Consider the following 25,713-nt stretch of genomic DNA (forward strand, 5'->3'; position numbering starts at 1 on the left):
TTTCCTGCTCTAATATCTTTATATCCTCATGTTAAGTCAACAGATTTAGAAAACCGATTTCACTAGGGGAGATGCTAAATGCAGTCAATAACGACATCTGTCTATCTGAAAATTAAAGGAAGAAATCAAACAAGATGCCGTGTTTTCATACCACTCTACTTAGCGTCATTATGGCAGCTATCCTATTGTTGCATAGAAAAAGTATTTATTTTCAAATTTGATACAAGGTATGGAATCCATTTTTTCAGCGGTTTAATCTCTTTCCTTTTGGATTTGAGAAGCGACTATTCATTTGAGCTTTGAATTTGTGAAATTTCGATATGTTTATGAAAATATGATCAATTAACAGGCTTCTTTGTGTACATGAAAGTATGTCTGTACGTGTATACCAGTCTATATACATATTCATATCTCCACTTCCCTGTTAATTCAATAATTAATTCATTTAATTACTAACATTATAAAGTTAACATCATGGTAGGAAATATGACATTTCATTCATAAACAACATACGATCTGAGAGCATAACTAAGACACATTTATTGGATTTTCATTTCGTGTTGAATAAGTAAAAATCTTGTGACCTTTGTATTATCAATCAACACAAATTTAAGGATATTATGATATAAATCGATTTAAAGTAAAGAGTGTTTGTTTGAACCAATTGCATAAGTCAAAATTCATTTTTAAAGAAGTGTCGAAATTTATCCTAGAAGGACTGATAAAGAAATTTTAATTTTTGCCATTTAACTTTGGTACATTATAATTTAAACTTTCTCAGTTTATGAGACCTAATACTACTAAGATGATCTGATGGGAGAAGGTAAGGGTTTGTGTTCTGGTAATCTTTGGAATTCCTGGTCCACTTTTAAATCAAAACCTATCCAATAAAATACTTTGTTATATACTTTGTTACTAGCAAGGAGGTCGAATTACTTGGATATATAGTTTATCCAATAAATAACACGCACACACGTTTCGGTGGCCCAGTGGTTAGCGTGCTGTACTCACCCCGGGAAATCGCAAGTTTGAATCCTACTATCGGACCTGCCTGGGTCAACAGTAGTAAGGTGGGACGGTCTAGGGACTAGGGGAGTTCCATGTTAAAAAGGCAATATCCACTCTGGGGACTACGTAAATTTAACATGGGAAGCAATATCCACTCTGGGGACTATATAAATTTAACATGGGAAAAAAAGGCATCCACTCTGGGGACAAGGGAATTTAACATGGGAGAAAGGAAATATCCATTCTAGGGACAAAGGCAATTGAACAATGGGAGAAAAAAATATCCATTCTAGGGACAAAGGCAATTGAACATGGGATTTTTACATAAAAAATAAAAAAGGGGTAGGCAATGGAAAGTCAATCTCTTTTCGAGAAATGTGGGTGGCCCTGAAAAGGGCCTTTGGGTTTATGTTAATATGCCCTTAACATAAAGGGCATCTGCGGCATCTTCTTGTCCTCAAGCTGCGTCTTAGTGTAGGGCCATAAATCAGAGTCCTCTTGAGGCAACCTTGTCTTTCCACATAGACTCTTCGTATCCACAGACTGGTGTCTGACTTGTGGACAACTGTCCACTTGGATCTGACATACATTAGCATGTCCGTCCTAAACATCATTGAAGACACAAGGGTGGATGATTCGACTGTGGTCCACATCTTGAGGCGACGAGAACAGGTGAATCAATGCAGTGAACTGCGCTTATTTATAGGTAGAGGAAGGATTGAAACGGATTGAGTTCATTGACCAATCCAAACACGCGTTACAAAATTCAGTCAGCCCGCATCCAATCCGAAGAGAGCAGTCTGTGACGTCACGTGGTCTATATAGATTCGCTAGCGCCTTTGTGCAGTCAATCTATGCGACAGTGATTCAACATGACGGAAACTCAGAAAACGATACAATGGGGTGCACCAGCAGTGGGGACCGTCCAAGGGAACCCGGACTTACTTTCAGAAGAGGTAAATTGGGATTTTGTGGATTTTCCTACCTCGCAAGAATTTGTTCCGGAACCTTCGTCACCTTCATTACCGTAAGTGGAGAATTTTAGACAGAGACAGAAAGAAGAATTGGAGAAATGTATACAACGACAAAAGGAAGCGGAACAAGTTTTTCTCCTACAGCAACAGCGGCAAGAAGAAGAGGTAAGAAAAAAACAACAAGAAGAAGTAGCAGCAAAGAAACAAGAGGGTGAAAATCAAACGGTCACGGAACTGTTGGACATTTTAGCGGAGTTAAGAAGTCTGAAACAAATGTATCAGACTTCTTTATTACGACCGAAGAGAATACGACCTTCCCGAGCTAAACACGTCAACCCTGTGACTAAGCCTACCGTACCACCCTTAGTGATTTCAACCAAATCATCATCATCAACATTACGCAGTCCAGAAGTAGGCCTTGGCCGTGGCAAAGGTTTAAGGCAGTTAAAGTTGATTGCTTAAACTCACCCCTACACCAAAAAAGGCCCTTTTCAGGGCCACCCACGTCTCTCGAAAAGAGATACACTTTCAATTGCCAATAATTCAAAAAATTCATTAGTTACAATCCAATTCACAATTCACAACATAACACTTTAAAAAGTTCATTGACTTCTTCTATCTCATTGTTTACTCTCTCTGTTTTTTCAATTTCTTCACCGTCACAGTCTTTTCCTCTTCTTCCTCCTCACTTTCTTCCCTTCTTCTTTTCTTCTCCTGTTTCTTTTTCTTCACCTGTCTGCTTTCTTCCTCTGAAGAATCCCTCTCTTCTTCTGAAGAATCCCTCTTTTCTTCTGACTCCTCTTGTTTCTTTTTTGGGCAATCTGGAGACCAATGTCCTTTTTCTTGACAATAATAACAGGTATCTTGACTTTTGTCTTTTCTCGCCCCTGTTTTTCTTTTTTGACGGTCTGGACACTCTGAAGACCAATGAACTTTCTTTTGACAGATGTAGCAAGTATCTTCACTTTTATCTCGAAAGGAAGGAGAGTAGTCCGTCGGCTGGTCTGAAGAAAATTTTCTAATGACCCCTCGCAAAGCTCTGATGAAACGTTCGATTTGGCTAGTCTCTTCCATCGTTGTGCTCGGTTTGAGAGTGAAATGAATAGTGAAAGGACAAGACATACACCCTTTTATATACGCTGGTCTGCCATGACTATAAATTAGTCCATGGTGTTTAAACTTGAGTCATTTGACGTTTTACATTCAAGATGAAACGATCTAATTCATTTGAGAAGAAAGAAGAAGAAAGTAAGAGGCAGAAACGTGATCTATCCCCTCGTACCAGGGCTGAAGTCTTGGCACAAATTCATGCCAGTGATTTTGAAGAGGACATGAGTGAACCAGAATCCGAACCCTCTAAACCAAGTTCACCACCCTTAGTCAACCCTGAAAATTACTATTCCATTCGAGAGACGGAAAAGCGCTGCTCTAGAAAATTTAGAACCACGGCTTACAAATACTCAGTGAAGTTTAAAAATTTCAAGTCCGACGTACCGTTAGAGAAAGCACAAGGGTTCATCACTGGGGTGTGGGATTCTTTGCTCACCGCACTCAAGCGACAATGTCAACCCAAAGAAGACGATCGCTTGAGACTTTCCATACAAAACGGCGGTTTGGATTGAGTTTAGCACACCTGCAGAATTGACTGCTTCCAAAGTCATGGACAAGATTCAACACGTACAACAATCCAATGACCAGTTTGACATCACCGATGGAAAAGCCATACTCGACATGACCCACGTCTCTCCTCCTCAAAGGGACCGGACAACGCAATAAGGTGTTATTGGTGAACGACCTTCACATCACCAAAACGAGCCTCGTCCGAATTCACAACCCTCAAGACCAGATGTGTTTAGCCAGGGCTATGGTGGTGGGACGAACCTATGCCAACAAGAACGACACGGTAGAATGGAAAAGAGCCTGGGAGAACATTCGAAAATCGAACCGAGCCAAACAACGAAGTGAAGCAGAACTCCTATTACAACAAGCTGGCCTGTCCAAAGACACACCCTGCGGTATTCCTGAAATGCAAACATTGCAAGATGTCCTAGTTCCATTCTACACCTTGAAAGTGCACCCTCAAGAAGTGCGCGGGCCTCTGTTGTTTCGAGGCCAAGACTTTAAGGATGGAAAATACATTCACCTTTATCGTCACGATGACCATTTCGATACCATTACCACTATCACCGGATTCCTGGGATACAAATATTACTGTGAGAAATGTGACTATGGTTATAATAATCGAGAGCAACACAAACATTGCGGATGGAAATGCTCAGGATGTTTGGCCTCTCCACCCTGTCTGAGCGAAGGACAAGAAAGAGTACATTGTCCTGCTTGTCTGCGCACGTTTTTCAGCCCTGCCTGTTACCAGCAACATCTCAAGACGGAAGGTTCATAGCAGAAATGTGCTTGTCAACTCCTGAGAGTGTGCCCTACGTGTGGACAAGGCCTACGTACCAATAGTGCCAAGGCACACGTATGTTCAGGAAAGAAAAAATGTCACATTTGTCACCACATCGTGGACTTGGAACACCAATGCTACGTGCAAAAATACCAACCCCCACCAGAGAAAGAGGACGGTCACAAGAAGAAAGGCAATTTCATCTTTTTCGATTTCGAATTCATGCAAGAGACCGGCATTCACATTCCTAATTTCTGCGTGGCTCATCGAGCGTGCGAGAAGTGCATTCAAGAACCTATCTTCAGTCATTGCCCTCACTGTAGCAAGATTCCCGGAGGGCGTGAAAAAATCTTTCGAGGACCGAACACGTTAGCCGATTTTGCCCAATGGGTCTTAGACCCCCTCGACAAGACGTGGAGCCAAGAGGACATCGAACGTTACGGAGATTGTCATCGCCATGCCACGGTGATGGCTCACAATTTCTCCGGATACGATGGACAGTTTCTTTTGAGATACTATACGGAACATGGCACCGAACGTCCTAAAGTGACTTTGAACGGAGCCAAAATCATTTTCATGCAAGTGGGACAAGTACAGTTTAAAGATTCGATGAGCTATTTGGCCATGCCTTTGAGTCGAATGCCTAAAACGTTTGTAATGACAGAAATGGCTAAACTGTACTTTCCTCACTTTTTCAATACGGAAGCCAATCAACACCATTTACCTGAGGCTCATTATTACGACCCAGACAACATGCGTACCGAACAACGAGAAGCTTTCTACGCTTGGTACCAGGCTCACGCCTAGGACCCTTTCGACTTTCAGGAAGAAATGCTAAAGTATTGTCGTTCCGACGTGGACATTTTACGGCGTTGCTGTGGAAAATTTCGAGAACTGTTCATGGAACACGAAGAGGTCGATCCTTTGAAAGAAGCTTGCACCATTGCCAAAGCGTGTTCCTTAGTGTACAGGCAACGATTCATGCCTGAAAACACCGTGGCTGTCATCAGTCCTCAAACGACCCAGTATGTCAAACGTCAATACTCGGTCAAAGCCCTACGCTGGTTACATTACTTGTGCGACAAGGAAGACAAATGGATTCAGCATGCCCGCAACGGAGGAGGCGAAAAGACCATCGGAACGCATTCGGTCGATGGCTGGGACTTAGAAAACCCCAAGATCGTGTACGAGTTTAACGGTTGCTTATTTCACGGATGTCCCGTCTGTTACCCTGACCGCGACACCAAAAATCAGTTTTTACAACGAACCATGGAAGGCTTGTACCAGGCCACTTGTCAGCGACGCCTAAAGTTAGAACAGGAAGGATACCAAGTGGTGGAAATGTGGGAACACGAGTACGATCACCGTTTGAAAACCGATCCCGAGTTTAAACGCCTCGTGGAAAGTTACCAGTTCATGGACCCGCTGAACCCGAGGGATAGTTTGTACGGAGGAAGGACCAATGCCACCTGTTTGCTGTACCAAGCCGACGAAGAGAAAGAAGAAATCAAATACTTGGACGTGTGCTCGCTGTATCCCTACGTGTGGAAATATTGTCGCTTTCCTGCAGGGCACCCACAATTGTTCACGGAACACATCGACCTGAAAAACATTCGACAATACGAAGGTCTGATCAAGTGTAAAGTTTTGCCGCCCACGGACTTGTACCATTTCGTGTTACCTCACCATTGTCAAGGCAAACTGATGTTTCCTTTGTTCCGTACTTGTGCCGAAACGTGCAACCAAGACCAACCTTATCAGCACACCCAGGAAGAACGGGCCTTGACGGGAACCTGGGTCAGCGTAGAATTGTTCAAAGCTCTGGACATGGGATACCAACTGTTAGAAGTGTACGAAATTTGTCACTTTCCCAAGACACAACAATACCACAAGGGTGACCCCAGTCAGAAAGGCATTTTCGCCGACTACGTGGATGCCTTTTTGAAACTGAAGCAAGAAGCCAGCGGCTATCCTTCCTGGTGTCACACTCCCGAAGACCAAATAAAATTCAAAGAGAAATACTATGAACAAGAAGGCATCTCTTTAGACCACATCGAGAAAAACGAAGGCAGGCGATCGTTTGCCAAAGTGATGTTAAATTGCTTGTGGGGTAAAATGGCACAACGCCCGTGTTTACCCAAGACGGAATATTTGACCGAACCTTCCCGCTACTTCCAGATGATTCACGACAAAACCAAATTCATGAAACACGTGGACGTCGTTCGTGAGGATTTGATCTTGGTCAATTACGAAGAAGATCTGGACTTTGTACAAGACGAACCTTTTGGAAATGTCATCATTGCGGCTTACGTGGCAGCTCATGCTCGCTTAAAATTGTACGAAGCTTTAGAACTGTTAGGGGAACGCGTCCTGTACTTTGACACGGACAGTTGCATTTACATCCATCACCCGAGTCAACAGCACCCTGACATTGAAGGAGACCGTTTAGGAGCCTGGACAGACGAGCATCCCGACGACAAGATTCTAAGTTTCGTCAGTGGGGGTCCCAAAAATTACGGCTACGAATGCCGGGACCCACAAGGAGAAGTGCACACGACGTGCAAAGTGAAAGGATTGACTCTGAATTATCGTACCAGTCGTGTGGTCAACTTTGGGGTATTGAAAGAAGCCTTGCAATCCGGAGAGGATGAACATTTTAAAGTGACCACCTATCAACCGAACAAGATTGTACGTTTACCCACTCACCACATCGTCAGTCGACCCTTGGAAAAAGTCTATCAAATCGTGTACCAGAAGCGAGTGCGACTTCCCAATCATTTCACTTTGCCGTATGGACATGTTGGTAGAAAACTTTGGTTGTAAGCGGATAGCCACCCACCAGAAGGATGATTTCGCCACAGCAAGAATCGAGTGAGAAACCCGATGAGAACTCCAAGTTCAAACCCTACCCTTTTCCAGTCTTCTTGCCTGACTATTGTGATTGTGCCGGTCGATTGGACACGTTTCAAGCATGGCCTACGGATAGGAAAGGATTACCTTCTTCGCATATTTCAGCTAGAACAGGATTTGTCTACTTGAGACCCGAGTCTGGATTGGGATACGAAGTACAGTGTTTCGCTTGCGGACTGAAGTTACGAATGGATCTATGTATCTATAAAGATTCAGCTATTCTGGAACATACTCGATGGTCTCCGCACTGCCCTTACCTTTCTATGGCCTTTCCACCCATGACATTACAGTACAATGATGACGGTACCTTAGAGACGGTACCTTCCAAAACAAGACATAAAAAACATAAAAAAGGAACGATGTACAAGCTTGAGACTGCATTGCGACTAGTATAAAAAAGGGCTATAGTCAAGATCGATAGTTCATTGGGACTACCAAGACCGAGCGAACAAGATGAATACTTTCAGAGAAACACAAAACAAGTTTAGACAGGCACAGTTCAAGTGTGGGGCTTCGGAAGTGGAATGCGATTGTGAGCCTTGCGATGGGTACGATGCTGTACGTTGTGACCTTAGCGATGCCGTAAAGCATCATGGGAACTTTGTTCTCACTACCCCTATCATGGAAAGTGATGCTGTGCGTGTCAAACCTGAGGGATGCGAAAGCGATGCCACTCGTCCTCTTGGACATTTTACTGGGTTTCGTTTTAAAGGGGAATGTCGACCTTCACGTCTACCCCCCTACGGATGTCATCCAGCTCTGAGCAAACTCCTGTCCATGTCACCCAACCCTCATCGAAACGAACCTGTGAAAGACGAATATTCGTTTCCTGTGCGTTTGTCGGAATACTGCGACTTTGAAAATCGTCTTCAATCGTTCAAAGGAAAATGGCCTAAGTATCTTGGAGGACCGACCCCCGAAGAATTAGCCAGAGCCGGATTTTTCTACTTGGGCGAAGGAGATAAAGTCAAGTGCTTCAGTTGCGGTGTGTCACTTCACCACTGGGAACCGCAAGATTCGGCCTACGTAGAACATGCTCGATGGTCACCGAATTGTCATTACTTACCCCTAGTGGGACCGAGACATTAAAGTAACTTGCCATGTCGTTGACGAAGAAGAAACCAGTTTGGCTAGGAGTCAAATGTTGGACATCACCGAGACCAGTATTTAAACTTCATTTCAAAAACGATATTGAATCATTACCTAAAGAACTGCAAGAGAAGATTTACAAGGAAGTTTGTCAGGGATTTGCCAGAGTGAAATCTCAATGGGTAACTGTAGAACTTTTGTGCCGAGAAATTCACAAGAGGAAAGTGAAAAAAAGTCAACCAGTGTGTTAGATTTCTTTGGGTCAAGTGTGTATTCGTCCTATTGTATTACTCTAGACCGTTTACATCAAAAGAGTTCAGTGACATCCTTGGACGTTACCCTGAATGGCAGTGGCCAGAAATTACTCACTATGTGGATTACTTTTGCTCTTGAATTGTACGGACTGACCTATTCATGGATACTTTGCTAGAGAACATTCGTGCTTTGCCTGTGGAGTTGAGAGAACGCATTTACCGAGAACTGATCAAAATACAAGTGAAACGCAAACGCAAAGTTATTCATCCGTTTTTATATTATGCTCTGTTCCAAAGTATAGGAAGACTGAATATGAGTGGATATTACATCAGGCACAAAGGTAAACGAGGCTATTGGCCACCACCCAAGGATTCCAAAAACAGTGTATATACTTATGGATACTTTACAAGAGAACATTTTGGGCTTGCCTGTGGAGTTGAGAGAACGCATTTACCGAGAGCTGGTGAAAATACAAGTCAAACGTAAAGAACAGTTGCATCCGTTACGTCACCAGATGTTTAATCACTGGTACCTGAATGGTATAAAAGAACTGATTCGTCAGAAATTGTTTCAGTGGTCAGACCTTGTTAGTGAGTTAGTGAATGAACGAAATGTTCATCATTTTCGTTACTTCGAGATTCACCTAGAGCAACGCATTGAGGAAGACGAGTTAAAGGATTACCAACATATTTTACGTGGAATCTGCTTAGTGGAAGAGAAAACTTCTAATCGAAGTTTGAACTGTAGGTTACAGAATTCTAGATTTCCTACTGGAGAACGAAGATGTCTGGGTAGAATGTAAGTGTATTGCTTCCGAAAAAAAGAGAGTATAAAAACCGGAATCCATGCCACGGCTTATGTCACAAGTGATTGAACAGATTCCGTGGAAGGAACTCAATGACCATATTCAAACCGTGGATCATTACCATCAATTATTACAAGAACTGTATCCATTCAATTTGGGTCGACAAGTGGTGTGTGTCTTAGTGACTTGTTTTCTGGGATTTCGTTTACCAGCCGATTCCTTGTGGACTCTTTACGAACAGTATTTACCACCCCATTCAACATGAAAGTGGTGCCTTTAAATGTTCACGAGAGACTCCTTTTGCTCAAAGCCTTACGTTTTCACCTGGATACTTCTCGACCTCTACGGGAAAAAAAGATTCGTCAACTTTTAGCTACCCAAGACGTGTATGACGATGTGTGTGTAGCTTGTGACTTACACCCCCATTGGACAGAAGTCCGTGCCTGGAAAAAATGGGATTTTGAGGCTTGGACCCAAGAAGTGGCCCAGTATGCTCGAGAGTTGAGATCCTTCCTTTCAACGTCCAAAGAAAAAAGTTACTTTTCAACCTGTGTTAGTGATGGTGCCAGAAGAACCCGTCACCCAGGACAGGACTGTCGTGGACAGGCCTGAAAGACCCTTTCGGGAGGACACTTGAGTGACCTTACCCCCTATAGAACTGGTCAGAACTTTACCCAAAACATGTTGTACAGACACTTGTGTTTATTCCACGTGAATGATTTTCATGTGCCTTTGGCTTTTATGTATTTTTGTCTTTCGTATTCATGTTTAAAACATTCAATAAACGTGTTCTGAAAAAAAGTATATAAACTCTAGTCTTGTTTGTTTTCGTGTCACAAGTGACATTCCTAACACTATGGCTACCTCTGCTGTCTCTGCTCCCTCTTCCTCTACTGTCAAAGTCATCGACGAACACTTAGATCGTGCCAGTTGGGAGGCTTTGTATCTTCGCCATCCCTTTAACATGCTCATTGCTGGACCTAGCGGTTCAGGCAAAACCGAATTCGTCAAACGTTTGATCGAACATAAACATCATTTGATCGATCGGCCACCTCAGCGGATCGTGTGGTGTTACAAAGAGTGGCAAGCGGCGTACAGCCTCTGGCGAGAAAGTCAAGGCGATTCCATTGTGTTTGTGGAAAGCATTCCTAAAGAAGACGACGGCATCGTCTCTGACTCCCGTCAAACCCATTTGGTCATTTTCGACGACATGTTAGGAGAAGACGAAGAAGAAATTAAACTGTGGTTCACGCGCAAAGGGCATCACCGTAATGCCAGTGTCGTTTACATCACCCAAAATTTGTTTCAACAAAGTAAAGCCCATAGCACCATCAGTCTCAATGTGCATTACGAGGTCTTGTTTAAAAGCCCTCGAGATAAATCGCAAGTGCAAGTCTTAGCCAAACAGTTAGGAACGCCTTGGCTGACTCAGGCGTACGACGATGCCACTCAAACTCCACACGCCTATTTACTCGTCGATTTGAAACCTACGACCCCCGATGATTTGCGATTTCGTACCCACTTGTTTCACCACTGGTGCCAAGACGGAGGGACTGTCCTGTACGTGTCTCCGTCCTCGACTTAATTTCACTCCACAAAAAAATCTATAAAAACCTCAGACCCTTTTCGTCTGTCTCACACAACGTCAACATGACGTCCCTTCAGTCGCATCTTCCCGTCAAATTGATTCGTGCCTTGTATGGCATCAGTCGAGAAAAAAATCCACAAATACGAGCTCGTGTCTTAGAAGCTAGTCTCAAAGAAGTCTTACGATGGTTCACGGTGACGGCACGACAATTACTCCAAGGGATCATTCAGATTCCTCATCAAATCAAACGCTTTTTTGATCGAAACAAAGTCGCTTTGACCCAACTGGCCGATCCCCGCATCGACACTCAAACCAAAAAACAAATCATTTTGAAACCTGGAGGGAGCGGTACTCTAGGAGGGGTCATCATTCGCTCTGTCTTAAGATGGGATCCTAATGCCCCCAAACTTATCCCCAAGAAAAAAGTCAAACGAAGCTCCAAGAAGAAGAAAAAGACCAGGTCCCCAAGGAGAACTTCTCCAGTGGCGGGACCCTCCTCTTACCAGACACCACCCCTGAAAAAGAAAAGAAGCCCCCAGAAAAAGAAACAGAGAAAAAGTCCCCAGAAAAAGAAAAGTCCACAAAAGAAAATAGTCGCAAGAGAGGCACTTCGGCCAGGACGCAACCTTACACTCGCAAACCACGACCTGCCACGGCGGTGACTGCGTCTCCGGCAGCCTCACGTTCATCCACTTCTCCGTTGATGACACCAAGAACTGAAGAGTACTTGGAGACGTTGATCACACCAAGAACTTCTCCGTTGATGACCCCAAGAACTTCCCCAGTGGCAGGACCCTCCAATTTAGTGGCAGTGGCTTCTGCTCACAAAGTACCTTCTCCCAAAATCAAAGTCCAAGAAAGATCGGGCATGTTACAAAGTTTACTGGATTTGTCCAAGCAAGAACTGGCTCGATTTAGTCCGTTGCGTACCCCTGCACGACGTGTCATGCCTGTCCTGAAGTTGATACGACGTAAAGACAATCAGTGGCGACGCGTTCCAGTATAAAAAAGGCCTGTGACCAAGTAGGGTATCAGTGTTTTGGTGCTCCTGAAGATGTCACCCTCCAGAAAACATCCCTCTTCTAAACAACACCAAGGAAAGAAAAGGAAAGGACTGCCTCCTCGTTTAGTCAAACATGGGGACATGTTATCTGTCCTGTCCAAAGCTTCTCCACCCCTCCGAAAAAAACCCATTCAATCAGCCTCCAAAGAGGTCATCGATACCGTGTGCGAATGCTGTTTGAACGTCTTGAAAGTACGATCCCTTTGTCCAAACACCAGAAACAATGCTTAGGCAAACATCGTCACGTTCTTCGCCAAATGGTTCAAAAGAAAATTCCCATTCGTCAAAAGAAGAAGATGTTAGTCCAACGTGGAGGTATTTTACCCCTCTTGTTAGGCCCCTTACTGAAAGGAGTCTTGGGAACCATGTTGGGAGGACTGGTGGGAGCAAGATAAAAAGGCCCTCGGAAGTCCCAAGATCTCAGAATCGACCCCTGACAACCCCATGGAAGGACGAAAACTAGCTTTAGTGCCTTACAAACGATGGATGGAATACTATCGTTGGCAAGAACAACGCACCCCGCATTTACCTCCCAATCCCAATTTGAGCGAGATGTCCCAGTTACAATACGAATTGCAGTCCTTGCTGGATCGCCAAGATTTGTCCGAAACAGAAAAATCGCAAAAGTACGGTCAACTCTTGCAACGACTGCAACTCTTTCACCAGAAAGCTTTAGACGAAACAGCTCTACCCACTCTGAAAGATTTTAAGACCTTGATGAAAAGTCCAGCACCATCATCACTACCACCACCACCACTACTACCATCCCCAGGCTTCACCAGAGATGCTACCCCACGAAGACCTGAGGAAGAAGAGATGCGACAAGTGTTTCAAACACCGTCAGCAGCTTCCATTTCGAGTAAGATTGCAGCATCCTTGTTGACCCGTCCCCCACACCCCAACGAGAAGAAATGAAAGCTTGGGTTAAAAAGATGATGTCCACTCCTCCTTAGACAGAAGTGAAAAAGAAAGAAGGGAAACCAGAAGTGAAAAAAGAAAAGAAGACCAAAGCCATTCCATTGCCACCTCCACCACCACTACCTTCGACTTCTACTCCCGTAGCCCATCGGACACGTAAATCCGTTTCTAAACCACCCTTTCGTCCCACCCAAACTAGCATCACCGAAGAGTGGGTGACTTATTAATACACCAAAAAATTGGAGAAGGTGTTAGCCAGCATTTACTACGATCCCTCCCATCCTGCAGGTTACGCAGGAGTTCAAAAATTGTATCGTGCTGCCAAAATTCGACTGAAAAGTCTCCGTTTACCTCAAGTGCAACGATGGTTACAAGAACAAGCTACCTACACTTTACACAAACCCATTCGACGCAAGTTTGCCAGAAGTCGCACCCGAGTGGAAGGCATCTATCATCAATGGCAAGCCGATTTAGCCGATGTCTCTCATTTAGCCATCTACAATCGTGGCTACAAATATTTGTTTTGTGTCATCGACGTCTTTTCCAAATTTGCCTGGGTCGTGCCCTTGACTTCCAAATCGAGCAGCGAGTTAGTGCGAACCCTGCAACGGGTGTTGAAACAAAGCGGTCGTCACCCTCTTCGATGGCAAACGGACAAAGGTACCGAATTTCTGAACCAAGCTTTCCAAAAAGAATTAAAGAAACGTGACATTCATTTTTTTACCACCGAGAATCCCGAAACCAAAGCCAGCATCGTGGAACGTTTTCAACGCACTTTGAAAGAACGCATGTGGAAATATTTTACGCATCACCACACTCCAAAGTACATCGACATCTTACCGCACCTGGTACAAGCATACAACCAATCTTACCATCGAAGCATCGGACGTGCCCCGCAAGACGTGACTCCCGACAACGAAGTGTTGGTGTTTGAGCGCCTGTTTGGTACGTCCCCCAACGAGGGCTCTCCCCAAGAAAAGTGGAGAGTTGGCCGTAGGAGATTGCGTACGCACTGGCAAAACCAAACGCACTTTCGACAAAGGTTACTTACCTAACTGGACGACCGAATTGTTTCGTGTCACTGGACGAGTGCATGGACGTCATCCTACCGTCTATAAATTGGAAGACATGAACGGAGAAGTGCTCAAAGGAACGTTTTATTTGCCCGAGTTACAACGTGTCACCAAAAAAGAAGACGACGTGTACGACATCGAAAGCATTCTCGAACGCAGAACCCGTAAAGTGGGCAAACGACGTGTCAAAGAAGTCAAAGTACGTTGGAAAGGATATCCACCCAGTTTTGATTCTTGGATCGACGCTTCGCAAGTCATCGACTATAAAAAGAAGTGACTATCATGCCCTTTCACACAGACGCAGCTACGTCGACCACTCCTTCACCCAGTTCTTCTCTGCAAGATTTACAAAAACAACCCTTGTGGGTGTGGTGTGGAGAACGTGTGCCTAAAACGCAAATCGTCTTTTTCTGCCAAATCTTCGCGGTGTATTGTGTCATCGGGGCAGCCATTGCCAATCTGAGTTTGCAACAAGGAGACAAACAATTGTGGACCATTTTATTGAGCAGTTGCATCAGTTACCTGCTTCCCAATCCCTCTCTGAAATTCTCCTCGAACGGGAACCACGGAAACCTTGTGTCCAGTGCCAGTGCCAGTCACCACTTCAACAACAACCAGAACCCCATTTTGGACGGAGACACGCCTCTGACGTCCAGTAACCCCTCTTACAGCCACAGAACTCTGGAATTATGAGTCACCAAAACCAATTTTACTTAACCTTACCCAGTGACAGTTCCATGGAGGTGCTTCCCAAGAACACGTTGTGCTGTTACACGGCCAAATTACCTCAGGCCATTCCATTAGATAACGAAGCCCATTGGGAAGTGGCTTTAGTAGAAATCATTCACCCGACCCAAGTCCTCAATGTCCTTCCCAATCAAAATTCTTTTACGGTGGAAGTTCATGACGAGCAAATGCAACTGTACTTGGATACCCATGGCAAATATGACAAGAAAAACCCTAACACAAAAAATCCAAAGTGGACCGACTATCACTTGTTCATTCCCGCAGGCTATTATTTTAGTGATCAACATTTGGTCAGCACCATAGCCTCCAGGTTTAATGTCGTGTTTCTGAAAGCTTTGGAGAGTGTCAATAAAAGTGTCACCCTGGAATACCACAAAACAGCTCGTCGCTTCCTGATGAAATTTCCTGAGGGGCGTAAAATCATGTCTTTCTTATTTTGTCCTGAATTGTTTGTCATGTTGGGCGGGGACATGGAGATGAGGAAGAAAGTAGAAAAAGAAAAAGGCGAATTACTAGTCATTTCTGACAACGATACTTTTGCCAAGTATTTTCGTACCCCGGTAGAACTGAACCAAGGACTGAATTTGATGTTTGTGTACTCCGATGTGGTGGAGTACAACGTGGTGGGACACACCTCCGTACCGTTACTGCGTGTCATCCCTTTCAAAGTGAATTCTGTCACGAACGCTGACGAGGAAGGTGGAAACACTTATCACGTCCACCGCGAATTTGTACATCCTCACTATTTGCCTGTCAGCAAGTCTTATTTGGACACGGTCAACCTTGCTATAAAAGGAGATCTGGGACAAAATATTCCATTCACCAAAGGAAAAGTCACGGTGAAAACGGTTCTCTCACGACTCGTAAGTCATGTATCCAGTGTACCGAGGGGTTGCTCGACAGCGAGGACACGGTTTAGGAGATATGTTAAAATCGGCCTTTCGTTCGGTGGCCCCGGTTTTGAAACCGATGGTGACAAGAGGATTGCACGCCTTGAAAGATGCCGCACTGACGCAAGGCAAAGAATTTCTCCAAAATGTCATCATCGACAAACAAAACCCTAAAGAAGCCTTCATGAGGGCAGGAAAAAATGTCTTGCTGCAAACGGGTAAAGACCTTTTGGGCCGACGAGACACACCTATAAATGCCCTTCACGCTACCGAGTCAGGCATTCAGCAAGGACAAGGCAGAAAGAGACGACGAAGAAAACACCCTTTCACCAGACTTCACACTTCTAAAGCTAGAAAGACAAAGAAAAGAAGAACCGTTCGAGACTTAGACGTTTTCGATTATTAAAGTATTGAGACGCAGAAAAAAAATGATGCACCGAGAATCTTGCGCTTGTTCCAAGTCAGAACTGGATCTGTTTGCTATGCCACCCACCATGATGACGATGCAAGAATCCCAGTGGGTGGAATTTCATCCCGTCTCCTCATTGACCGATTCCGCTCCCATCGAGTTTGAAATCAAAGGACAGCCCGAAGATTACATCGATCTGAATAGCAGTTACTTGTACCTGAAAGTCAAAGTTCTAGATAAGACTGGAGGTCCTATAGACGATGAAGCAGTAACTCCCGTCAACAATTTCATGCATTCCTTGTTCAGTGGAGTGGACTTGTACTTGAATAATAAACTAGTCAGTAGCAACATGGATACTTACCCTTATCGTGCGTACCTGGAAAATCTCTAGACGTACGGAATAGACGCCAAGAACACTCATCTCAATGCCTGTGTGGTATGGGAAGCTGACGAAGCTAACGAGTTTGAAACATTCGAAACTGATACAAAGGATAAAAATAAATCAACAAATGAGGGATTTCTAGAACGAAGAAACAGAATCATGGGAGTCGACACAAGTTTAGAACTGATGGATCGTTTGCATTTGGACATGTGGTTGCAAGAAAAATATTTGCTGAACGGAGTTTATGTCCGCCTGAGACTGAATCGTAGCAGTACCGCTTTCCATTTAATGGCTGATAGTGACGATTACAAAACCAAAATCCAAGAAGCCAGACTCTACGTACGCCGCGTGGAAGTGTTACCTAAAGTGGGAAACGACATCAGTCAGACGTTGAGCAGAACGACCGCCAAGTATCCGATACGACGCGTGGAAGTGAAAACCTTCACCATTCCCAAGGGGCAAAGATCCATGATCGAAGATCATCTTTTCCAAGGACAGTTACCCAAACGTTTGATCGTTGGTATCGTCGAGAATACAGCCTTCAACGGAGCTGCCAACAAAAATCCTTTCTACTTTCGACACTTTGGCGTGTCCAAGATCGAAGTCAGTCGCGATGGCAAGACCTTGTGTACCAGACCTTTCGAACCTCACTTTGAGAAGAAGAATTACTTGAGATCGTACTTGTCCCTGTACGAAGCCACCGGACAGTTAGGAACCAATACCAGTCAAGGCATTACGTACGAGGATTATGCAGGAGGCTATGCTTTGTGGGCTTTTGATTTCACTCCAGACCAAGGCAGCGACGAGGGACATTTCCATCTTATAAAATCAGGCCAGATTCGTGTGGAAATTCAGTTTGCAAAACGAGAACCTGATGAAACGGTGAACGTCATCCTGTATGCAGAATTCGATAATACCATAGAAATCAACAGTTTGAGAGAAGTCATTCTAGATTATTAGAAGCCATGGAAGACTGTTATCCCTCTTTACCTAGTGGAGAAACTTTGGAGATGGAATGTGAGGAGACCGTGGAAGGAGAATCCCAAGACAAAGACGATGAAGTTATGATGAAGTCAAGATGGCCAGAACAAGAAGCTCATTTAGTCTCCTGTTTTGCCAAACACTTGGTCGAAAAAATGACGGAATTGATCAAGAAAGATTGCTATGGATGTCAAAACGATCATCCCAGTCAAATTCAACATGATAAATGCCTGATGTTGAGTCAAGAAGAAGAATTGGACGAGTATCTGGACGAAGCTTGGAGTCTCATCTCGGACGAAGTCGTGTTGCATCAGTGGTATAAAGACTTGCGTGAACATTCTTGTCCACCATTAACCACTCAAGAGATCCATCGTATCGAAGCTCTCCTGAATCAGAGTGAGGAGACGAAACGAAGAAACGGTTATTTGTCAGACCTTTTCAAGCAAAAAGTCAGGATCGAATTGATGACTTATTATTACCTGTGAAGAAGAAAAAAACACACAAAACATGGATACCTGGGAACTTTATTACCTTTTGAACCACAGTTCGTACACGGCTTCTTGGAATCCTGTCGTCTGTGCAAACCTCAAGACCATCTAGCTTATGTCATCTCCCAAGAACCCACTGGGTAGCCGTCTACTTTCCTCAAGAAGGATGTGTGGAATATTTTGATTCGTATGGATTGCCCCCTTTGGAAGACGATATCATTGACTTTATGAGAAGAAATGCTCAAACCACCCGATTCAATAATGTGAAATTACAAGGCACAGATTCCTTGGTGTGTGACAATATTGTGTGTATTTTCTGCATCATCGCAGCCTGGGCTATTCCTTAGAACATTTAGTGACTCATTTTGATCCTCGTTCTTCTTCTAGCAACGATGTGAAAGTAGATCGATGGTTTTGTGACCATTATGCTTATCTTTTGTCTCAAGCTAGGAAACGTAGTGTCCATCAATGGCCTAATGACTTCCAACAGTGGAAATCACAATTTCATTCACAACGTTGTCAGCCCTGTCCAAAATAATGTGTAAATGGAAAAAAAATGTTTGTGATTTGAAAAAAATGTTTGATGCTATATTGTTGGATTATTGTTAAAAATGTTAGAGTTGTTGGCTAGTGTTAAGTGATTTTTAAATAAAAAAATGTTGTGTTTTGAAAAAAATGCCTTTGTCTTTTGTTTGGCTATAAGAATGTTGATTCATGCTCTTTGATTTCTTACTATCCCTCTCATGATACTCATTGATCGTTCCGGCTCGAAAACCGTAGAGGGATGTTTTCCTTCACGTCCGCGCGTTGACTTTAAGAACCGGGGTAGTTTCCAGTCTAACCATCCATTGTCGACTCATTCTCCTACGAAGATGTGCTCCAAACTAGCTAAGCTAAACGAAGCCTACGTGAATTTGCATAGGGTCAGACACAGGCTGATACCGAAAGCTGAAGAGATAGAGAATGTGAGAATGTTAAAAGTCACTGAAGACCTGATAGAAGAGCTCTTCAGAGAAGAAGTGAACAGGGAGAAAGAAGAATGGACAGAGAAGTACAGACTTCAGAGACAGCAGCAACAACAGCAGCAGCAGCAGCAGCAGCAGGAACCTGAACCTGACAGAGGCTTTGTCGATTGTCGTATCGACACCAAAGAGTTCTTCTTCTCTTTCCGAAGAAGCAGACCTATCGTCAGAAAGCCTATCCTCAGAGGACAGCCCTTTTCAGGGCTACCCAATACTCTAGAAAAGAAATAACAATCCATTTGCCAATGTGTATATGTAGAGTAGTGTGAATATAAACACTAGCTCTTTTTTATAGTGTGAGGGTATGTGTTTGTGTATAGGATTGTGTGTTTGTAAGTGCTCACGTACGTTGGTGTGGATAGTAGATTAAGATCATGTTTTTTTGCTGTTTGACGTGTGGGGAGAGTAGATTTGGGGTTTGATTGCTTTGCGTATGTGGATAGTATATTGAAGTGATTAATGAAAATTTTTAAATTAGTAATGGGCAGTATAAAAAAGTGAGTGAGTGTTTCTTTTAGGTCCGCGCGTTTGTTTGGTCATGATCTAGGTAAGATCAATTTTGTTTTAGGGGGATGTTTTCCATCACGTCCGCGCTTTCAGTATAAATTGAATCTCGCTGGGCAGTCTAGCTACCCTGTTCATTCGTTAACAAGACAATGAATACCAGAATAAGCAAACTTCTTGAACTCCAGATACATCTGGAATATGTCATGCGCCTGTTAAATGAACTGGCCGCGGAGGCCATAGTAGAAGAGGAAAGAATAAAAAAGAAAGAGGAGGAGAGAAGACAGAGGGAAGAGGAGGAAAAGAAAATAGGAGAGAGGATGGCTTACAAGATATCAGAGACAGAGGATTGGGGTGCTGAAGCCAATCATCCTCCCTCTGCGCTTTCAAGAGAAAAAGTAAAAGGAGACTGGGGAAGAAGATGTGTGTGTGGTGCCAGGCCTGGAAGGTGCTATCATTAACCAGGTGTCACTGGAGTTCAAAAACAAACAGCCCTTTTCAGGGCTACCCAATACTCTAGAAAAGAAATAACAATCGATTTGCCAATGTGTGTATGTAGAGTAGTGTGAATATAAACACTGACTCTTTTTCAATAGTGTTTGTGTTTGTGTTTGTAAGCGCTGACGTAGGTTTGTGTGGATAGTAGATTTGGGTTTCATTTTAAAGCTTTGCGTGTGTAAATAGTAGATTAGGGGTTAGTTTATTGATGCTTCACGTATGTGGATAGTAGATCATATGAAATGAGAAAAGTAGGGGATGTTTTCCTTCACGTCCGCGCGTTGTTCGGTTATGATCTAGGTAAAATCAATTTTGTTTTAGGGGATGTTTTCCATCACGTCCGCGCTTTCACTGTAAGAACCCACAAAGTTTGATGTTGGAACCATTCTAAGGAATAACTGAGACAAAATGACTCAAATATCAGCTTTGTTTTAATCTATTGAGAGACATCTATTTTTGGATAATGGATGTAGAATATGTTGTAGGAAGAATAGAAGAGGAATGGAGGCATGGAGATATGAAAGACTTGGTAACCAGTCAAGTTCAAGGCCTAAAGACAGCAAGAGATATCATAGCAGGGATGATAGAAGAAGAAGTCAATAAGTCAAGAGGCTTCATTAACCCACCTTACTTCAAAGTGGGAAGTTTGAAGGAAGCACTGGATCATGTCATCCAAGTCCGGTGCTTCCTAGAAAAGATATTGTACTGGACAGAGTGGAGGAATGTAAAATGGGGGTTGGACAAGATGAAGAAAGGGGAAGATCTGATGAGAAAAGTAATGGAGGAAGAAGTAGAGAAGATTAAAGAGAGATGGAGGTAAGAAAGAAAAGATGATGAAAACAAAAAGAAAAGGAAGAGTTTGAGAGGCTTAACAACAATTGGATGAAGATACAGACGAAGTTTAGAGAGTTGGGCCATCCTGACTGGTTACCGGAGTCAGATATAAAGAAGAAGAAGAAAGGATTATCAGAAAAGATAAGGGGATGGATGAAGAAGTGGAGGAAATAAAAGAAGAAGAAGAAACCCAAAGGCCCTTTTCAGGGCCACTCATATGTCTCGAAAAGAGATTGACTTTCCATTGCCAACCCTCTTTATTTTTATTTTTTATTTTTTTAATTTAAAAAAAAATAATCCCATGTTTCAATTGCCTTTGTCCCTAGAATGGATATTTTTTTTCTCCCATTGTTCAAATGCCTTTGTCCCTAGAATGGATATTTCCTTTCTCCCATGTTAAATTCCCTTGTCCCCAGAGTGGATGCCTTTTTTTTCCCATGTTAAATTGATATAGTCCCCAGAGTGGATAATGCTTCCCATGTTAAATTTACGTAGTCCCCAGAGTGGATATTGCCTTTCTAACATGGAACTCCCCTAGTCCCTAGACCGTCCCACCTTACTACTGTCAACAATCATGGTATGTCTTTGAGCAAAGCACTTTACACCAATTGTCCCAGCACTAAATGACCTATTTGTGTTGTGAAAGCACCAAACCAATTCCAAAACACGTTTCGGGTTTAGCAGGATCATCATTAGGCACAATATCACAGAATGATCTGCAGTTTGACAGGCGAACTGAAAGGTCAACAGTCTCTGACCTCAGATCTACATCATGCCAGATATCCCGATTGAAATCATATTGCTGAATTTATTTGATTATGTTTAGTTGCATCCTTCATCCCTCTCGGGATAATACAATATACCTACACGCACATAAATATATGCAAATCTTGAAATTTGCAGCGTTTCTCGTCTTCAATAATTACTTTATATAGATAAGACACACAGGAAAACAGAGTCTTACGCCGTTTGTTCGTGAATCCGGCAATATAATAGATACCGAAAAGTATCGAAAGTTAATTACATTTCCAGTGTCGGTGTCTAATATCTAATCGTGACATCATTATCTGCGTCCTGAAAGTTCGGCAAGGACCCTGCAAACAAAAATGATCTTTTGCCATTTATAAGTGAGAGGATAAAAATGTATAGGCTGTCTATTTTTTAACAGATATAAAGAAATGTTTCACGAATGAAGTGGATACATTGTATTTTCACAAACAATACAAGCTGTTTTCATTTTAGAATGAACTATTGCCATATATCTGCTCACAAACCTTCGTTTTGCATGGATTTGTTTCTCCATTCTGTGGTCATATAATTAAATGGCTACATTACTACATGAATAAAAAGACATGACATCTTACGATAATTTTAAGGCAACTATTGTTTCACCAATTTCGATCGTGTATATAATGATTCAAATTGTGACTGTCGTTGAATTGATCAATATTTTCATCTGATAATGAAGATATTTTAACTTATGTCAACACATTTCATGCGCATATTGATACAGTGAACAATGCTGTGGTGGGAGTAGTGTACACACATGACGGAATGCTCCAACAGAATTTAGAGTGTAATATTAAAGAACAGATTAGAATGATTCTGAATTTACTTGTAAGGATTGAGGCTTCTATTCGTGGGTTAAGTCGGCATCCAACACCTTGTATACCTATTAATAATGTGTGCGTGTGTGTGTGTTTGTGTGTGTGTGTTTACATCAAATAGTATATACAAATATCCACTTTCATCTAATGTCATTATTGTTTCGGTTAAATGAAAGATAAAATGGTTTTCACTAGTTTGTTCGGAACTAGATGTGGAAAAATCGATACACTAAGTTGATCTGTAGGGTTACCAATATCGACTAGTTTAAATTGTATCAGATCCCTTAATATGCTTGATGATAAGTAGAATATATAGTTTGTCTAGGTAAGTACATTTACATGACCATTTTCTATATCGGAAGGAAGAGTCTACTAGATTACGTGTCAATTTAGTAAGCTTTGACAAACGAAATACTATATAAGTAGAATCCATTTATGTTATTATTTCGATCTTTCGCAAACTGGATATCAGTACATTTTTTTATTGTCTTTTATAACTAGAAACTAGTTAATGCATAATACATACAATTGATGAGCAAATGTATCTATTGTATTAGTTGGCAAGAATTATCTTGTGATAAAAAACAAATTTCGAATTCAAAAGAAGATTCCAGTATCCCAACCCACCACCACCAACCCTCCAACAAATAAAATGGTCCATCATTTACGGAACTCATGTTAGGCAAAATATGCGAAGTGACTCACTTGGTGCAAGCAGCATCACAGAACAAACCCCGAGTACCGGCGATCGAATGGCAGAGGGTTACACACGCAGCATGTGACATATCAGGGTAAACCACAGTCCTTAGCAGTTCAACCAAACCATCGACTTTAGAGAGTGAGAGTATATATATATATATATATATATATAGAGAGAGAGAGAGAGAGAGAGAGAGAGAGAGATGGTATATATATATATATATATATATATAGAGAGAGAGAGAGAGAGAGAGAGAGATGTATGTATGTATGTATGTATATATATATATATATATATATATATATATATATATATATATATATATATATATATATATATATATATATATATATAACAGACAGAGAGTAAAGAATGAATCAAACATGTGTACGCGACAAAGATATTGACAGAAACAACATTTTTGTATGTCATCAGCCGCAGTTATAAAGTGTTTTACATTTCAGCGAGCACAATAATTTATATCTTGAAGAAGATTTGAAGATGATATTGATCACTTACCAACACATTGCATGATGTTCGGACAAAATGAAACATTCGACTCAGATATATGCTAAATGCCATTAATAAACTATCCAAAAAATTTAGCCCACACAAGGTCTCTTCCTGTTTTAAACCTCGATCAAATCATTATATCTTTCTGATTACAGGGACTGTACATGTATTGTTATTGAAGCTTAGGTTAGATAAATCTAACGAAAACAATATGATATCTTTCCAAAGATCATCAAAAAATTTGAACTTGTGTGCTAATTGTCTTTTTCAAAATTTTATTTTTCAAACGTTCGTTTGTTAAGATAGGAAAAGTTGCATCTACTTTTTGTTTCTGTGAAGGACAAATGTACATAAATATCTTGGCTAACAATTGCCGAAAAGTGTATCCTTCGAAACAAGTGATGTTAGCATTTACTTGTAATCCGAAGCATATAAACTATAAACATATGTGATTACATGGAAGAGAATAACATCAGTGAATATTGAACGACATGTATAACAAAATATAAACATAATGTACAGTTCCCCGCTTTATAGTAAAGATGATGAGCAGATCGCGTGCACGAAATGTTGGACGCGATTGTTTTCAATGTTTTCATGCTGCAACCCGATCCCATTTATTTCCTTCGGAAGACTCCAAAGTTAAGCTGTTTTCTTGGGGATGTAACGGAAGGATTGACGAGAGAGAGAGAGAGAGAGAGAGAGAGGGGTGCTACAAGGAAACACTTGTACATATTTATAATCTCTATGTCACTAGATGATCAAAGTTTTATTGGACAATGTTTTAAACAGAATGCATTAAGTACCTTTCTAAACAACAAACAAGAGAAACGAAACAAACCACAAAAAAACACAAGAAAAGCAACATACAAAACTAAACTAAAAGAATAATTGACATACGATGGAGAGCCTCAAGAAATCTCTTCTCCTCCACAGGTCCAGAGAGAACAAGTGGGAGCACGGCTAGAAAAACCCAGGCGAGCTTCATGATGCTGCAAATATAAGACATTTCATGGTTTCGTTCAAGATACAGTACATTTAGTAATGTATAGAACGTAATAGAATTTGATGTTTTCGTGCTGGATACAGTGTAAATTTAGCAATGTATAGAACATAGTAGCTTTGAATATTTCCTCAGTATATACTTTGTGGATGATTTGAGAGAAAATAACGACATCGATTTTCACGTTTATAATTTTCTTTTTCTAAGATTCGTTATGAGGCTTTAAATAACATCTCTTCAGCAAATTATTTGAATATCATATAGTTATAGAGTCACTAATTGTTTTCTGTAAAAATAAAAACGCACAACCTATTTATCATACAGATCGCCGGCTGCGAAACAAATAGATTTTGCATAGGATTTTATGTTGCATAACTGCATCTTGTGTGTGTGTTTTCTAATGATTGTATGAATTAGTGACAACCCCAACATGTAATAGTAGTTCGGCACACACAAAGTACATATTAATAATCTCTGTTCTGAATAAATGCATTATGTAAAAATCAGGCTTTAAATAACATTACAAATTTATCAAATTGAATTGTCTTGCAAATTAAATACTATAGAGTAGGTATAGTATATCTAGGATCCAACAACAGTTATTACATCATATTTTAGTTATTACATCATATTTTAGTAATTACATCATATTTTAGATCGGAACCGTGAGGTCTCTGTACATACATCATATAATTTTTTCTCGTTCATATATATATATATATATATATATATATATATATATATATATATATATATATATATATATATATATATATATATAATCTCTTTGTTTTTGTAAATTCCTCCCAATCTAAGGACTTAAATATTTTTAAAACAATTTGTCAAGCCAATTAATATAATAATATAACAAAGGACATTATATTATAGATGTTGAGTTAACCACATGCATATACATCATAAAATTGACACAGTCAAGTTTGAAATACAGAACTATAAGTTTATCTTTTAAAAAATACAATAATTCAGTGTAGTTTGACTCACCTTTTTGTGACGCGTCTTGTCTGTACTTTGACCCACAGCTGTGACT

General features: G+C 41.6%; 1 long non-coding RNA gene across 1 annotated transcript; it reads right to left on the reverse strand.

Annotated features, from left to right (window-relative positions):
* On the reverse strand, positions 1-25,713 carry LOC149804135 (uncharacterized). The gene is made up of 5 exons (XR_016420014.1): positions 25,668-25,713; positions 24,563-24,654; positions 23,155-23,278; positions 21,867-21,936; positions 1-105 (listed from the first exon to the last, which is right to left on the reverse strand). It is a non-coding gene; the product is annotated as an uncharacterized LOC149804135 (long non-coding RNA).

The sequence above is a fragment of the Sinohyriopsis cumingii genome, chromosome 3 (assembly GCF_028554795.1).
Source record: "Sinohyriopsis cumingii isolate HCF-2022 chromosome 3, ASM2855479v2, whole genome shotgun sequence".
NCBI classification, from domain to species: Eukaryota; Metazoa; Mollusca; class Bivalvia; order Unionida; family Unionidae; genus Sinohyriopsis; species Sinohyriopsis cumingii.